This window comes from Tursiops truncatus, chromosome 1, assembly GCF_011762595.2.
Source record: "Tursiops truncatus isolate mTurTru1 chromosome 1, mTurTru1.mat.Y, whole genome shotgun sequence".
Taxonomy (NCBI): Eukaryota; Metazoa; Chordata; class Mammalia; order Artiodactyla; family Delphinidae; genus Tursiops; species Tursiops truncatus.
In genome coordinates this window covers 179,656,701-179,668,836 of record NC_047034.1, presented here as the reverse complement: position 1 = coordinate 179,668,836, position 12,136 = coordinate 179,656,701, and the positions used below count along the sequence as shown (strand labels likewise).

At 53.0% G+C, this 12,136-nt stretch overlaps 2 protein-coding genes across 25 annotated transcripts in view; one reads left to right on the top strand and one right to left on the bottom strand.

Moving 5' to 3' along the window:
* Window positions 1-5,465, bottom strand: part of NPHP4 (nephrocystin 4) — a 148,661-nt gene extending 143,196 nt beyond the window's left edge. For 22 of the 23 annotated variants that reach the window (XR_004523247.2, XR_004523242.2, XR_004523243.2 and 19 more), the window contains exons 1-2: window positions 5,276-5,465; window positions 4,252-4,297 (exon numbers count right to left, since the gene is read on the bottom strand). The gene's annotated coding sequence lies outside the window, so the exon portion shown is untranslated. The remainder of the gene's footprint in view (window positions 1-4,251; window positions 4,298-5,275) is intronic. The other variant, XM_073796937.1, reaches the window with a different exon arrangement.
* A 182-nt stretch (window positions 5,466-5,647) lies between these two features.
* KCNAB2 (potassium voltage-gated channel subfamily A regulatory beta subunit 2) overlaps window positions 5,648-12,136 on the top strand; it is a 97,174-nt gene continuing 90,685 nt past the window's right edge. For both annotated transcript variants that reach the window (XM_073796921.1, XM_033844243.2), the window contains exon 1: window positions 5,648-5,804. The gene's annotated coding sequence lies outside the window, so the exon portion shown is untranslated. The remainder of the gene's footprint in view (window positions 5,805-12,136) is intronic.

Sequence of the window (12,136 nt, the reverse complement as noted above, 5' to 3'; positions counted from 1 at the left end):
TAAAAGACACGCTTCAGACCTAGGGACAGATACAGATTGAAAGTGAGGGGATGGATAAAGATATTCCATGCAAATGGAAATCAAAAGAAAGCTGGAGTAGCAATATTCATATCAGATAAAATAGACTTTAAAATACAGTATGTTACAAGAGACAAGGAAGGACACTACATAATGATCAAGGGATCAATCCAAGAAGAAGATATAACAATTATAAATATATATGCACCCAACATAGAAGAAGATATAACAATTATAAATACATATGCACCCAACATATGCACTCAATACATAAGGCAAATGCTAACAGCTATAAAAGAGGAAATTGATGGTAACACAATAATAGTGGGGGACTTTAACACCTCACTTACACCAATGGACAGATCATCCACACAGAAAATAAGGAAACACAAGCTTTAAATGACACAATAGGCCAAATAGATTTAAGTTATATTTATAGGACATTCCATCCGAAAAAGGCAGATTACACTTTCTCCTCAAGTGCGCATGGAACATTCTCCAGAATAAATTACATCTTGGGTCACAAATCAAGCCTCAGATAATTTAAGAAAATTGAAATTGTATCAAGCATCTTTTCCAACCACAACAGTATGAGATGAGAAATATATTACAGGAAAAAAACCGTAAAAAACACAAACACATGGAGGCTAAACAATACACTACTAAATAACCAAGAGATCACTGAAGAAATCAAAGAGAAAATCAAAAAATACCTAGAGACAAATGACAACAAAAACACAACTGTGAGATGCAGCAAAAGCAGTTCTAAAAGGGAAGCTTATAGCAATACAATCCTACCTCAAGAAACAAGAAAAAAATCTCAAACAATCTAACCTTACACCTAAAGGAACTAGAGAAAGAACAAACAAAACCCAAAGTTAGTAGAAGGAAAGAAATCATAAACATCACAGCAGAAATAAATGAAATAGAAACAAAGAAAACAATAGCAAAGACCAATAAAACTAAAACGTGGTTCTTTGAGAAGATAAAAAAAATTGATAAACCTTTAGCCAGACTCATCAAGAAAAAGAGGGAGAGGACTCAAATCAATAAAATTAGAAATGAAAGAGAAGTTACAACAGACACCGAAGAAATACAGAGCATCATAAGAGACTACTACAAGCAACTGTATGCCAATAAAATGAACAACCTGGAATAAATAGACAAATTCTTAGAAAGGTACAACCTTCCAAGACTGAACCAGGCAGAAATAGAAAATATGAACAGACCCATCACAAGTAATAAAATTGAAACTGTGATTAAAAATCTTCCAACAAACAAAAGTCCAGGACCAGATGGCTTCACAGGTGAATTCTATCAAACATTTACAGAAGAGCTAACGCCAATCCTTCTCAAACTCTTCCAAATAATCGCAGAAGAAGGAACACTCCCAAACTCATTCTACGAGGCCACCATCACCCTGATACCAAAACCAGACAAAGATACTACAAAAAAAGAAAATTACAGACCAATATCACTGATGAATATAGATGCAAAAATTCCGAACAAAATACTAGCAAACAGAATCCAACAGCACATTTAAAGGATCATACACCATGATCAAGTGGGATTTATCCCAGGGATGCAAGGATTCTTCAATATATGCAAATCAATGAATGTGATACACCATATTAACAAACTGAGGAATAAAAACCATTTGATCATCTCAAAAGCTGCGGAAAAAGCTTTTGACAAAAGTCAACACCCATTTATGATAAAAACTCTCCAGAAAGTGGGCATAGAGGGAAACTACCTCAACATAATAAAGGCCATATACGACAAACCCACAGCAAACATCACTCTCAATGGTGACAAACTGAAAGCATTTATCTAAGATCAGGAACAAGACAAGGATGTCCACTCTCGTCACTATTATTCAACATAATATTGGAAGTCCTAGTCACGGCAATCAGAGAAGAAAAAGAAAGGAATACAAATTGGAAAAGAAGAAGTAAAACTGTCACTGTCTGCAAATGACATGACACTAGACATAGATAATCCTAAAGGTGCCACCAGAAAACTACTAGAGCCAATCAATGAATTTGGTAAAGTGGCAGGATACAATATTAATGCACAGAAGTCCCTTGCATCCCATACACTAACAATGAAAGATCAGAAAGAGAAATTAAGGAAACAATCCCATTCACCATTGCAACAAAAAGAATAAAATACCTAGGAATAAACCTACCTAAGGAGGTAAAAGATCTGTACTCAGAAAACTATAAAACACTGATGAAAGAAATCAAAGATGACACAAACAGATGGAGAGATATACCATGCTCTTGGATTGGAAGAATCAATACTGTGAAAATGACTACACTACCCAAAGCAATCTACAGATTCAGTGCAATCCCTATCAAATTATCAATGGCCTTTTTTACAGAACTAGAAAAAAATCTTAAAATTTTTATGGAGACACAAAAGACCCCAAATAGCCAAAGCAGTCTTGAGGGAAAAACATGGAGCTGGAGGAATCAGACTCCGTGACTTCAAACTATACTACAAAGCTGCAGTAATGAAGACAATATGGTACTGGCACAAAAACAGAAATACAGATCGATGGAACTGGATAGAAAACCCAGAAATAAACTCACGCACCTATGCTCAACTAATCTATGACAACGGAGGCAAGGATATACAATGGAGAAAAGACAGTCTCTTCAATAAATGATGCTGGGAAAACTGGCCAGCTACATGTAAAAGAATGAAATTAGAACACTCCCTAACACCATACACAAAAATAAACTCAAAATGGATTAAAGACCTAAATGTAAGACCGGACACTATAAAATTCTTAGAGGAAAACATAGAAAGGACACCCTCTGACATAAATCACAGCAAGATCTTTTTGACCCACCTCCTAGAGTAATGGAAATAAAAACAAAAATAAACAAATGGGACCTCATGAAACTTAAAAGCTTTTGCCCAGCAAAGGAAACAATAAACAAGATGAAAAGACAACCCTCAGAATGGGAGAAAATATTTGCAAACGAATCAACAGACAAACGATTAATCTCCAAAACAGATAAAGAACTCATGCAGCTCAGTATTAAAAAAAAACAAACAATCCAATCAAGAAATGGGCAGAACACCTAAACAGACATTTTTCCGAAGACATACAGATGGCCAAGAGGCACATGAAAAGCTGCTCAACATCACTAATTATTAGAGAAATGCAAATCAAAACTACAATGAGGTATCACCTCACATCGGTTAGAATGGGCATCATCAGAAAATCTACAAACAACAAATGCTGGAGAGGTTGTGGAGAAAAGGCAACCCTCTTGCACTGCTGGTGGGAATGTAAATTGAAACAGCCACTATGGAGAACAGTATGGAGGTTCCTTAAAAAACTAAAAATAGAACTACCACATGACCCAGCAATCCCACTACTGGGCATGTACCCAGAGAAAACCATAATTCAAAAAGACACATGCACCCCGATGTTCATTGCAGCACTGTTTACAATAGCCAGGTCATGGAAGCAACCTAAATGCCCATCAACAGACAAAATGATAGAGAAGATGTGGTACATATATACAATGGAATATTACTCAGCCATAAAAAGGAACAAAATTGGGTTACTTGTAGAGACGTGGATGGACCCAGAGACCGTCATACAGAGTGAAGTAAGTCAGAAAGAGAAAAACAAATATCGTATATTAATGCATATCTGTGGAATCTAGAAAAATGGTACAGATGAACCGGTTTGCAAAGCAGAAATAGAGACACAGATGTAGAGGACAAACGTATGGACACCAAGGGGGGAAAGCAGGGGCGGGGTGGGGGGATGGTGGGATGAATTGGGAGATTGGGATTGACGTATACACACTAATATGTATAAAATAGACTAATTAAGAACCTGCTGTATAAAAAAATAATAATAAAATAAAATTTAAAAGAACAAGGGGGCGAGTGGGAGCAGCACACAGGAGACAAGCCTGATCCAGACTCCTTTCTTTGGCGGCGGAGGGAGGGTAGAGAAGAGGAGGGAATCCGGGCGCCGAAGTGCTAGGCTGGGTTGATGTCTCACAAGCAGTGGTTCACCAAGGCAAGGGAGGAGCAGGAACCGCAGGAGCTGCCCGGTCACAGGGAAGCTTCCCTCCCAGAAGTGAACAAAATCTGGAATGCCTGAGACCTGAAAGCTTTGGGGAGCTTTTTTGAGAGTAAGTAGAGGTCTGCTTAAGCACTGCCTGGAATTCCTCATTCAAGGAATAGTCTTTGAGTACCTACCACGTGCCAGGCCCTGGAGAAACCGTCCTGCCCTCGAGGAATGTATCTGGAGAGAGGCAGAAAGACAGGATGCAAGTTAGCACACAAAGGAGGTGGCTGTGACCTCTGAAAATCAGAGGACCGGAGGGTGTAGTGAGCTGTGATGAAGACCTGGGCGGGAACTGGGGGCGACTATCCACCATCATCTAAAGGACACCTTTTCCAACTACACAAGCTTGGGAGGCCAGACTTCCTCCGTATGCTTCAACCCAAGTGACACAGTGCAACACCGAAGGCAGGACCGGGTCTGATAAAGCATCTGTCTTCTAGGGAGGCAGGCATGGAAGAGGGATGCAAAGGTGGGGCCTGTGAGTCTGAAGAAGCGAGCAGGAGACCGAGCACTGGGGTCTCGAGAAGGGCCCAGGTGGGGTGCTCGGAGGCGGTCAGGAGGTCGGTGGGCTGGACAGCGGAGGGGAAGGTGGAAGCAGCTGCAGGGGAGGCCGTAGGCAGGCAGGGCTATCAAGGCAGGGACTCCTGCGAGGGCCAGGGATTCTCCAGATCTCCACTGGGCGGCAGCGCTGGGACGGGTCGGCAGGGCCAGCGGGGGACAGGAACCCAGTGGGGACAGGCAACGCAGGGGTCCCCGGCAGGGGTCCGACGGGGAAAAGGGGAGGGCCAACGCCGCGGTCTCAGCACAGCCCAGGCCGGCGGCACCGCGCTCGCCTTAAGCTGGAGGGCTGCAAGGGGGCGCAGGGTCTAGGGGCAGAGTACTGAGGTTGAGCCCCAAGAAGTCCCCGAAGCCTGTGGCTCCGGCCGCACCAAGTGTCACGGCGGGGGGAAAGAGGTGCGACCGACACGGGCACAGCCTCGCGCCCGCCCGACCGCCGCGCCCCGCAGGTACCGGGCCCCGGGGAAAGACAAACGGATCACCCCAACCCCGGGCCCGAGGCCCTGACCCGCTCGGCGGCCCCCGCGCCTCTGGGCTGCGTCCAACCTCCCCCGCGGAGCCAGCCAACGTGGTTCCGCCCGCGGCGGGCAACGTTACCTAGGAGACGGGCCTGCAGCTGCCACACCCGCCCCGGGGCGTCGAGCCCCAAGCTTTCGAGGATGTGCCCCTCGGACGGATCCAGAGGCCCGGCGGCCGGCCGGTGCCCACCGGAGCCGCAGGCCTTGCGGTCCGAGGACCGGCCGAGGGGCACCCGGCCCGCTGTCACCCGCCCGAGGAGTCTCGGAAGGGAAAGAACCCGCACCCCGACCTTCGCGTCAGCAGCACCGTGGGACCAATCAGAGCCCAAATCCAGGGGCTCCGCTCCGGGAGCGCCAGCCAATAGGCGCGGCGGCGGGCCCGTTCTGATTTGCATGGTCGGCGATCCCTCTGCCAATAGGAATGTGACTGGCGTGAATATCAGCCAATGAGAAGCTGGAAGAGGCGTGGCCCCGGGCGTCCCACGAGGTGAAGATGCTGCGGGCGGAACCTGGTGGAGCTAGTGGGATTCGGGGGCGCTAAAGTCGCAGGGACAGGGCGGGAAGGAAGATCCGGAGCGGGGCAGAGGATCCGGAGCTGGAGCCCCCAGGTGAGTGCAGGGGGAGACCCCGGCTGTCCGCGCAGTAGACGGCCGTGCGTCGGGAAAGCGGCGGCGGGTACCCGCGAGGCCCGCGCTGACTCTCCATCTCCTTTCCCCCAGCGCGTCCCCGCGCCCGCCTCCGTCCTCACCTCCTCTCCAGCCGGCTCGCCTCCTTCTCCATCATCTTCCTGCCCCCATCCTGTCCTCCCTTGCCTGCCCTATCTGCCAACCCGCCCGACCTTTTAGCTCCCATGCCCGACCCCTGCCCCAAACTTCATCCTTCCCCTCGTCCCGTCTCTGCCCCCTCCTTTTCCCGCAGCCTCGCCTCCCCTCCCCCATCCCCCTTTCAGCGCAGCCCCATCGGAGCGCTCCTGGACCGATCCCCCCCATCTCTCTCCTTGTTGCTCCTGCCTTTCCTTCCAGGTCCCTGGCCCCATCTTCCCACCCATTCTGCTCCCAATCGCTACATCTCTCCCCGCGGGCGCCCTCTCTGCACCTTGCCTTGCTCCCCAGGACCTTGGCGTTCCCCTCCTGCACCAGTTCATCTGGCTGCCTACACACCCCACCCCACCCCGGTCCCTATACCCCTGCCCCCTCTTCAGCTTCTCTTCGCTCCCCACCTCCCCTACCTGCTCCTGCAGGACGCAGGACGCAGAGACCCAGCTGCTGCACCGCCTCCTGCTGCAGTGGCAGTCCTGTACCTGCCCACCTTCCCACCCTCCCACCCAGGCAGCCTACCCTGGCTCTGCTCCTCCTGGCATTTGTCTGGGGGCTCCTTTAGGGTCTACGCTTTGTCTAGAGCGGCCTGGGGGGCTCCAGGTGAGAAGCCCCTTAGCACCCTTTCCTGCCTTCCCCCCTAGCCACCGGCTCCCTTCCCACCCCACCCCCACTATCCTACTCAGCTTACTTTGTGATTCAGCATTTTTGGGGTTGGTAACTTTCTTTGCCTCCTGGCATGATAGGGACCTGGTTGTGGGGCCGTAGGCAGGGGGGTCTTGACCCTGCAGTTAGAGGGGCCACCTTAGAACAGTCCTGAGCTGCCTGGTGGGGACAGGGTTGGGGAATGGGAACTCACCAGTGGGGGGCTGCCCTTTCTTCTCTTTCACTTGTCTGCCCTGTGTTGAAATGCATCCAAGGGGAGATGACATAAGTAATAGCTCTTGGGGAAATGAGCTATTAGCATTTATGGAAATTAATACATCCACATCCGAGGAGCAAGAACACCAAGTTCAGGCCACAGCTGTCCCACTGCCTGTCCTTTCAGGATTTCTTCTTTCTCTGCAACTTCTCCTCCCCCTCACAAACGCCTTCCGCCTCCCAATGCCAGGAGCAACCTCCTGCTCTGCACACAAAACCGCATTCAGGCCCCACGTTGCAGGGTTTGGGGACCTGAGTGTGGAGAGCGGCACCTGCCCTCCTGACTGTTACTTGGCGTTTGCATCTACCTGCAGACCCCAGGCTTGTGTGTGGTTCTTGGGGTCCTTCCCCTGTGCCATCACAACGGGGGCCCAGAGGGCATTGGCTCCCGGGGTCCTGTCCATCAGGAACACTCTCCATGCCCACCCCTGGCCTCCATGACATCGAGGGTGTTCAGGCTGCAGCGCGTTCCTACCTCGAAAGCAGCCTGCTGGAGGCTCCCCTACAAAACCGAGGTCCCGTTCTTTGTGCCTCTTTGTGCTGTGCCAGCGGACAGTGTGGGGACTGAACCAGGGCACAGGGGGAGGGAGGATCACGAGCACTGCGAAACTGGGTCTCCTGCTCAAACCCTTTGGGTCTGGACGTGGCGCCTGGACGGGAATGAATGGGCGTGAAAGCAGTGGCACACGGGAGGTGTGGCAAGACGGACACTACTGCTCGTCTGGCGAGGGTCACAGGCCGAGGCTCTGGGGGAGGCACTACTGCTCGTCTGGCGAGGGTCACAGGCCGAGGCTCTGGGGGATGGAGGGGTGAGCAAGCTCCGGGGTGGGGCGGATTGAGAAGCTTCACACCATGGGGCTGGCTTTCTTTCCTTTTTCAATGATCTTCTAAACCCCAGGTGATTCAGGAGGAAGTGAGTGGCACAAGTTTTGGTTTGACAGTTTCCGGTAAGGGAGGCAGCCTCCTCTAGACTTTCCTGTTTGTCGGTGATGGGCCCATGGCAACTGGGCAGCACGCATGTGGCAAAGGAAGGCCTCCTCCACTGCTGGAATCCAGGGGAACGAACGTGTGTGGTTTCCCAGGACTCTGGCTAGAAGGAGCGTGTATCTAGTCCTTGACCTTCACTTCTCCATGACCTTTGCTTCACCAAAGGTCCCAGAGCCAGAGCCATTTCCTGGAGTCCCTGAATGATAGGCAGAACAGTGACACTGCAGGCAGCATTCGGGGAGGACCGTCTCTGAAGGTGTCCAGGGCCAGAGACCCCTCCTCTCCCCTTTCCGCAGCCAGGGAGCCTGCCTCATAGAGGCGAGCACGCTAGAGCTACAAGGGGTTGGGCATCTTCCCCTTTGGAGGACACAAGGGAAGCCTTGGCAAAGTCAGAGACTCCTCCAAGGTCACTCAGGTGAGCCGCGTCAGGCCCCGTACCTCCCACCAGTCTGAGCCAGGTCACTTCCTTGGTACTGCCCTTGGAGGAAACCAGCACCCCGGGAACATGCCAGCCACCAGCTCTAGCCACCCTTCAGGACGCACTTGTGAGATGGTGCTGACACACGTGGAGGAAACAGCACCCCGGCTGCGTCTGAGTCACTGGGGCTGTCAGGGGTGGGAGATGCTACCAACCACAGAGAGTTCTCGGTGACAGCGTCCTGCCCGGCCTGGCAGTTCCTCAGAGCCAGGGCCCTGTGGTTCCAAAGATGTCATCAAAGAGATGGCAAGGGGCCGAGCCGCCGGGTGAGATGAAAGGGAAGAAGAGGGCCTCTGTACCTCGACCTTGCTTCGCCGCGGGTCCTTGTAAATAACCCTGAACAGCCCTGCGAGGGGGGCTGCTTAGCCTGGATGGGAAACAGACACAGAGCGGTGCTGAGAGGGACCCGGCCTCCTGGATTCTGTTCCCACTGCACCAGGCCCCCTCCAGCCCATCAGCAAGTGCAGGAAATCCTTACGCCCCAGAGATGCGTCCCCTCCAAAGTGCAGGAGGGTCAGGGTCAATCCCAGCTCCCAAGGGACGTGGAAGCTGCCTTTCTCATGATGGGAAGTCCAGCATGCTCAGCCCTCCACCCACAGCGTGCCCCCCCTTTCTTTGGGGTGACTCGGAGGAAATGCGGTCCTTGGCTCAGCCAGTACAGAGGAGAAAAAGGGACAGGGCCTCCCCAGGAGAAAACACACAAGGGGCCAGGTGGGAACATCACCCAACAGGTCATCGGGTCACTGGGTGGGGGCGGGGGGCGCTTCAAGCTTTCTCTCCGGCCTGCGCTTGGCGAGAACATGAGTCTCCCTGTCCGAGTGGCCTTGAGCAGATGCTGGGTCTTCTTACCCTTTGCCACATCCCGCGGGGCTAAAACGGGGCTAGCCTTCCTCTCCCTCTACACTGAGGGATGCACTCTGGGCCCGGCCCCCCCAGCTGAAGTGTGCCCTGCACCCGCACGCTTTCTAACTCATAGCACAGAGGACAGGGTCTCAGGAGGTCACCCCCTACTCCACCAAGTGGCCAGGTGGTCAGCCCTGGAGACCCGGTATCCACAGGCTTGTATGTGCGCCTCATCCTATTTCACCCACATCCCTGGCACCTGCCTGCCTCCCTTGAACTTCCTCGTTGCAGTCAGCCTCTCCTCCCTCTAGCTCCGGCACACAGGCTCTTGCAGAACTGACTGTCTTAATGCCACACAGGGTACAGATTAACTAGGACTGGGAAAGGGGGAAGAGCGGAGATGGGCTGGGGACGGTCCCTCAGCCTCACACCTGTGCTGCAGACCCGGCAGGGAGCTTTTCCCCACCAGGGTCCTGAGCCCTCTTCGGGGGTTTTCCCCGCCTAACGTGGTCTTGATCTTGAGCTCCAGCTGCTGAGTGGCTGAGAGCCGCCATCCAGCTCAACGGTTGAAAGCCAAGTGTATGCTTCTCCTGCTCAGATCCCTGCCCTGGCTTCAAAACGAACCGGCAAACCGTTCGTCGTCGTGCTAGTTTCCCCAGTAAGCGAGCGACTTCTTGGGTCCCGTAGACACTGGGTCTCGTCCGCAGGGCCCTCTGTCTGGGGTCTTGGCCCGTGGCCCCCAGTGGAGAACTAGCTCTCTCAATGTCCGGTTCTTACTCTCCCAGCCGCTTGGCCCTGTACTTGTGTCTCCCTTTTTCGGGATTGGTGAAATGAGGCAAGTAGAGGCATATGGACAGTCCCTGGCACGGGGCGGGCACTCCGTCAGCTTCCCAGCCTCTGTGTCCAGTCATAGACTGAGCGCAAACCTTCGCTCTACCTGGAGCCCAGGGGTCCCCTTCTGAGTCATTTCATGAGCCCACGTGGGGCTCCTCAGAGGGGCTGGGTGCTCCTGGGGAACAGCCTGGGAGAACCCAGCTGGCGGCTTTCGTGGAGGAAGGGGGTTGGGGGGAGCCTGTTGCTGTCTCTGCAGATCATGGCCTCCCAGTGAGTGGAGGGACACGGCTTGCCCTGTCCTCCCAACCCCAGGCCTCCTGGAGGGCCGGGTGCGCAAGCCTGCGGGGCATCCGTCTGCCCGCCTACCGCCCTGTACAGTAGCCCGTGGGGGCTGCAGAGCCCCACCCCAGGCACGCCCACCCTCTGCAGCACAGCATGTTTTCATTTTCCATCCTTCAGCAGCTTTACGATCTCTCAGAGTGAACTGCAACCTGATGTCCACACGCTGTCAAATACAGCCCAGGGCAGAAGGAGCTAGAAATCTGCCCGGGAGCCTTGCCTTCCCGAGTGCTCTGCGGTGGCAGGGTCTCTCTGGAAACAGTGCCCTTCCTGCCCCTTGTGGATGGAGAAGACTCAGAAATAACTAGCACAAGGAAATTCTAAAGAATCCACGCATTAAAAAGTAAATTAGAATTTAAGCATTGTTTCAAACCTATAACTACCGCCGATGGGAAAGCCCTCTGCGGCAGACATTTGAAAGGCCAAAGGTGAGCAAGACCCGCCTAACCCAACCACAGACCAGGAACCATCAGAGAAGCCTCTGCTGATAGAGGAGAGATGGGGGGCAGGCGGGCTTGATACTTGACCCAGACCCTGAAAGAAGACAGGGTTGTGATAGCAAAACTGGGAAAGGACTGCCTGGAGAGAGCCCTGCACAGGCCAGGCCCCGGAGGGAGGACCAGGGGTTTGGACAGTGGCCGAGGCCCAGGGGCAGCACAGGTGGGGCGTGAATATGGGAGTCGTTGAGGGGGAGCAGGAACTGAGATCTGGGAGACCAGCCGTCAGACCCCTGGGGGTTTTGGAGCCAGCAGTGACATGTCCACACCGGGATGAAGGAGGCAGATGTGTCTGCAGTGTGGGGTGTGGACCATGTGTGATGGCAGGGGAGATCGCGTGTCATCCTAAAGAGAGACCGTTATCTGTGTTGTGTGCTGCTGTAGGCCCAGCATTGCGCACAGAGTGGGACCCCGTAAGTGTGTCTCGAGCAGATGAGTAGAATGAGTAGGCAGGAGAGCATCACAGCAAAGCTGCTGTGGAGCCGGGTGGCAGTGAGATGCGGGCAGTAAGGGGAGCCCCAGGTCCCCTTTTCATCGCTGGGTCTGCTCGGGCTACATCCTGCTGACCCTGCCTCGTTGGGTCCAAGGTCTTTGCCTCGGCCAGTCATGGCTGTGGGCATCGAGAGGGACAGCCATGGGTTCAAACGGGGTTCAAGCCAGAGGTGATTGCCAGCCCCCCACCACTCACAGCCTTGGCAGTGGACAAGGTCACCCAGGAGGTGGGGCCAGGAGTAAAGGGGGCAGAAGACGGAGCCCAGGGAGTGGCCGTGAGTGCAGGATTTGAGAGGGAAGGTGAAGGTCAAGACAGGAGGAAACCCTGGGTTATCCTGGAGCCCAGTCAGAGAGGGAGACAGAAGGTGGGGGCAGGTGTCCGCTGCATCAGGTGGGCCCCACGCTGCTGGGGCCACAGTCTCTGCCAAGAGGGGAGGCAACAGCTGCCCCCCCATAACAGGTGCACATGCCACGTCTTTGCCCTGTTCTGTGTCCACTCCTTCAATTCAAGGAGCTGCCGTTGCCCGCATTTTACTGGTGCAGAAACAGTCACTGAAAGCCGAGGTGCCTATCCTCAGGCCACAGGGCACTATCGAGGAGTCAAGATCTGAACCCCAGCTGTCGGGTGCCAACGCCTGCCCCCCGACCTTTGCACTCTGCTGCCTAAATGGTCCTTGAGAAATGTGACAGTGAAAGAAGGAAGGGAGGCGAGAGGGGGCGTGCTCCCGGGGTTA